The following is a 6,000-nucleotide window of genomic DNA, read 5'->3' on the forward strand; positions in this document are numbered from 1 at the left end:
TTTAAAAACAGGATGCAAGGCACTAGAGCGAGTATGGAGAAAGAACTATTGTCCCACTGCTAAAACTGAACTTCGCGCAGCTCAAAAAAATTACTACGCAGCAATAAAAACCGCTAAAGGAGAATTCTATGCTTCTAGAATTCAAAAAGCCAAAAACAACAGCCGAGAAATCTTCTCCATAGTTAAAAGCTTTACTGCCCCGGTAACAGAGAAGACAGCTATTCCACCCTCCACAGTCTGGTGCGAACAACTCTCCACTTTCTTCATCGAAAAAATCCAAACAATTCAAGACAGTCTGAGTATCCCTGACCTCCCACTTGCCCCACAATCAGACCTAGCCTTAACTGGCCAACCCCCTTCTCCTTTACGTCCCCTACTATCAGGAGCTAAAGCAGAACTGACCAAATTTACTCACGTAGAAAGTACAGATGTAATGACCATATTAAAAACTCTGAAATCTGGGTCACCTATAGATCCTTGCTCTGCAAGGGTCCTGAATGGAATAGCTGAAATAATCACCCCCATGGTCACCGCACTGGTTAATGAATCCCTATCCTCAGGAACTGTGCCCACCAAGTGGAAACAAGCCAAACTTCTCCCTCTAATAAAAAAACCTACCGCAGATCCGTCAATCACCTCTAACTACAGACCCATATCACTCCTACCAGCCCTTGCCAAAGTCTGTGAAAAGGCAGCATTCAGGCAATTAGAGAGATTCGTTGAATCCTCTGAAGCTCTCCATCCTGCCCAATCAGGGTTCCGCACCTCTTTCAGTACGGAAACTGCATTGGTGGAGGTGGCTGAGGCCATCAGGGAATGCCTTGACGGGGGCGGCAGAGCGGCCCTTATTCTTTTGGACCTCTCTGCCGCATTCGACACGGTGCCCCACCTCCAGCTCTTAGCGAGATTGGAGGACATAGGCATCTCCGGCACGGTCCTGGATTGGATTAGGTCTTTTCTATCGGACCGTACCCAACAGATTTGGCTTCCCCCTTATCATTCCTCTAACAGAAGGGTGGAAACTGGCGTACCACAGGGATCGACCCTAAGTCCCCTTTTATTTAATATTTATTTAACTCCTCTTGTTTGGCTAGCAGAGAGCTGGGGTGCCAAGATAATGGCTTACGCCGACGACACCCAGCTTCTCTTCACCTGGAAAAAAAGGAGAACCTATGCACCTCTGGAGTTCGCCAATGCCTCTCCTCCGTATTCACCTGGCTAGCCAAATCATCCCTCAAATGCAACGAGGATAAAACAGAAATCCTGCTCTACGGCCAATTCCCCAGTGACTTTAAGGAGTCCATCTGGCCCGGTGAATCAACATGCCCCAAGGGAGAGAACAGGATTGCCAAGAATCTGGGAATTTGGTTCGGAGCCGACTTATGTTTCCGTGACCAGATTTCACGCTTGGCTGGAACATGCTTTGGAACTCTGACCACTCTTCGCAAGTTCTTTCCCCTCCTTCCTCAATCAGCGAAAGAAACGGTTGCCAGGGCTCTGGTACTCTCCCGGCTGGACTACTCAAACGCCCTCTATTTAGGGGCTCCTGACTATATGATCAAGAAGCTACAGGTTGTCCAGAATGCCACGGTGAGACTCATTTTTAACATCCCCAGGAGACTCAGCGTGCACAAACAGCTGAAGGATCTTCACTGGCTCCCTGTGGCTCAACGAGTGCGCTTTAAAACTTTGGTCATCGTTTACAAAGCCCTCAATGGACCATGCCCCTCCTACCTAGCCAAAAGGTTCACACCCTACCTCCCATCCCGTCAGCTGCGCTCCACCTCCAAAAAGCAGGTGATCATCCCCAGATTTAGAAGAGTCCGCCTGGGCGGACAATCCCTCATGGTAAAGGGAGCTCAAATGTGGAACGCCCTGCCAAACGCTCTTAGACACGCTCCCAATCTGACCAATTTTAAAAAACTGCTCAAAACTCACCTCTTTCAAACTCATGATTAGCATACCTACTTCCCACTCTGTTTCAGTTTCACTCCCGCGCCAGGACAGTCTTGACTATCGGAGCGCGCTACAAAACCACATATAACATAACATAACATAACAGTACGTTTTGCACTTTCACCACCACTAATTGAGGTTGAGGTGGATGGAGGTCCCTTCTGGCGACTATGAAATATGGAAGCGGTAGGTGTTGGTGTACTAGTTAACTCCAATGATTGTGGTGTTTCTTCCATTGCCTCCTCGTCGACATCATCATCACGCTCAGCAGCTTCTCGGGACAGAGTCAAAATATCTCTTTGCTGCATGCCCGCTGGGGCTGCAGTGACCTTTATGATGACTGGGTCGTCGTCGTGAGAGGCTTCATCAGCAGCAGTATCCGTCACTTCTTGTTGAGCCTCATCACACTCCATAGCTATGAGTTTTTCGACGACCTTCCTTTTACGCTTAGGTATCTTTGTCAGATCATGGTGTGCCTCACTCTCAGGCTGCGGTGGTGGTACCCATTCGTCATCCAGATCATCAGAAGGCGGTGGGCTTGAAGAAGATGTAGACACCAACCTTGATCTTTTCCTTGCTAGGCATGTGGAAGACAATGAATAATCATCAGGAGGAGTGGCTTCCAATGATACCTCGGCTTGATTGTCGATTTCCTGATGTGCCCCTACTTCGGGAGGGACAACTATTGTGGGAACTTGTTGCGACCCTCCATGCACCTCTGCTTGCGCATCTCCTTGCGCTGCCTCTCCTTCCACATGTACTTGGGCTTGTACTACTTGCACATGTTGTTGTTGCGGCTGTGGTTGTTCAACACTTGTCAGATGAGTTACAACAACCTGTGTTGATTCAGGGACATTGCTGCTACTTTCTTGCGATGAGCCAACATCACTGGTTGATGGTGATTGGAGAAGTACACTGACTGCCTCTGAAGCACTCAAGGGCTTTGACTTAAGTTGGCGTGGTGGTGGAGGCACTGAACCCAATGGAGTGGGGGTGCTGCTCCCAGCTTGGTCCCCAGCAGATCCTGCTGCTGCAGGCGTACTTTTTTTTTTGCTCCCAAAAAACGTGGCGGTTGGCACACCAGCCTCCTTGGTAACTTGCTTCTTCTGCTCCTTACTAGCAACTTTCTTGCTAGAGGAGCTACGGAGACCTTTTTCTGGGGCCATCTTCTTCAGAGCAGGTCAGACAGCAGGCCGCAGTTGCACAAATTGTAGAGTTGTCTGAGGCCAGACGTGACGTCGCGTGACGTTATGCTGCACACACACACCGCTGCAGGACTTCTTCCTGGCACTGGTGGTTCTCTTGAGTCTTGTGCACCTAAAAACAATGGAAGACAGAGGAACATCAGTTCAGTTATACACCCCAAAAAAATCGTTAAAAAAACCAGAAAAATCAGCACAATCCCATTCCATCCATGCCCTCCATGATGTTTAAGTTCAAGACACCCCACAGAAAGACTAGGCCCATGCAAGACTCAATACCCCTGGTGAAAAGGCCACAAGTACAGCCCCAAAAAACGAAAATCACAGAAAAATCAGCACAATCCCATTCCATCCATGCCCTCCATGATGTTTAAGTTCAAGACACCCCACAGAAAGACTAGGCCCATGCAAGACTCAAATACCCCTGGTGAAAAGGCCACAAGTACAGCCCTAAAAAACGAAAATCACTGAAAAATCAGCACAATCCCATTCCATCCATGCCCTCCGTGATGTTTAAGTTCAAGACACCCCACAGAAAGACTAGGCCCATGCTAGACTCAAATACCCCTGGTGAAAAGGCCACAAGTACAGCCCCCAAAAACGAAAATCACTGAAAAATCAGCACAATCCCATTCCATCCATGCCCTCCATGATGTTTAAATTCAAGACAACCCACAGAAAGACTAGGCCCATGCAAGACTCACTACCCCTGGGCATAAAGGTTGAAAAGTAGGCAAAATGGTTGCAGGCCTAACAACAATGCCTGCATTCAAAATGGCCACTTGCCTCCCAGCACATGGCCAGGGCCTGTAGCAGCACTCAAAATGGCCCCCAGCCACATGGCCTGTCCCTCCCCATGAACACCCCCAAAAATCGAAAAACACTGCAAAATCAGCACAATCCCATTCCATCCATGCCCTCCATGATGTTTAAGTTCAAGACACCCCACAGAAAGACTAGGCCCATGCTAGACTCAAATACCCCTGGTGAAAAGGCCACAAGTACAGCCCCAAAAAACGAAAATCACAGAAAAATCAGCACAATCCCATTCCATCCATGCCCTCCATGATGTTTAAGTTCAAGACACCCCACAGAAAGACTAGGCCCATGCTAGACTCAAATACCCCTGGTGAAAAGGCCTCAAGTACAGCCCCAAAAAACGAAAATCACTGAAAAATCAGCACAATCCCATTCCATCCATGCCCTCCATGATGTTTAAATTCAAGACAACCCACAGAAAGACTAGGCCCATGCAAGACTCACTACCCCTGGGCATAAAGGTTGAAAAGTAGGCAAAATGGTTGCAGGCCTAACAACAATGCCTACATTCAAAATGGCCACTTGCCTCCCTGCACATGGCCAGGGCCTGTAGCAGCACTCAAAATGGCCCCCAACCACATGGCCTGTCCCTCCCCATGAACACCCCCAAAAATCGAAAATCACTGAAAAATCAGCACAATCCCATTCCATCCATGCCCTCCATGATGTTTAAGTTCAAGACACCTCACAGAAAGACTAGGCCCATGCTAGACTCAATTCAATTCAATAATCTTTATTTCGTTGCAATTGCATCATAAAAGATATACAAAAAAAACCCACAATATATTTAAAAATGCATATAAAAATACATAATACACATAATATACATGGCCACAATATCATCAACAAATATACAGGATATATAATTCAGAAAGTGCTAGTGCATGACCAAATGCTATCCCTAACCTTCTTGGTTAAATCACGGGGATGAGCTTAGAACAGTCAACACTATAAATATAATTAAAAAGAAGTTTAAAATATTTACATGGTTAAAAAAAAACATTAAATTGATTTATAACAGCCAGACACTTAAAATGCCAGTGATGATTTTTGCCTAATGAATTTTACTGCCAAAAGGAATCTACTGATACCAAACACTATTACTTGACTAGTGTCCGTAAGTAATATTCTTCCTGCTTCCTTATACGAAGTTGTTCCAATATTACGGCACAATGGCACTATCCATTTTTTCCTAGTTTCAGCATAGCTTGGACAGAAAAACAGAATATGGAAAATGTCTTCTCTTGCATTATTTGTACATAAGGCACATTTGTCATTACTGGTTTTCCCCCATTTTGACTCGGTTTCCCGAGTTCTTAGTATACCGTACCTATACTTTATATACAAGGTTTTCGCTAAAGGGGGTTGAATCTCATCAAGAAACATTTCAAACTGGGCTACATTTTTCACCAATAAAAATCTTTCGGTTAAGGGGCCATGTGCCCCAACATATACAGCATCATGGCTCGCTAAAGCCCAAAAAGAGAGTTTGACTATTTTCTTTGAGGACACAGTCAGTAATTCCGGTTGACTCCAAAAATGGGATAAGCCCAATTTTGTTAACCAGCTTTTAACATGTTTGAACCAAAGAATCTTATTACACGTGTCCAATTCCCGAACTTCAACCAACCCTTTTTTATATTCAGACAGCTCTGGGGTAATCCACAACCTGACCCATAACAATAATGGTCTTAATATTGCATGTAGGTCAGTACGTCGTATGTTCATATCAAGGAGTACGGGTAATAGTGGAGTACTACTAGGAACCTTTAATAGTCCCCTTAAAAACCTGTTCTCCATGATTTCAAAAGTCTTTCTACACACGGGTCCCCAGAGTTCAGCCCCATAAAGAACCGCTGACTGAACCTTGCATTTAAACAATTCTAACGCTGGGGTAACTGCTTTGTTAGCACAATTATTATGCCTTTTCAGTATTGGTAGACAATTTTGTTTGAAGACAATTTTAGATTTTTCTAATTGGGGTCTCCAACTTAAGGATGAATCTAATAGTACCCCCAAATAA

The sequence above is a fragment of the Lissotriton vulgaris genome, chromosome 5 (assembly GCF_964263255.1).
Source record: "Lissotriton vulgaris chromosome 5, aLisVul1.2, whole genome shotgun sequence".
Lineage (NCBI taxonomy): Eukaryota > Metazoa > Chordata > Amphibia > Caudata > Salamandridae > Lissotriton > Lissotriton vulgaris.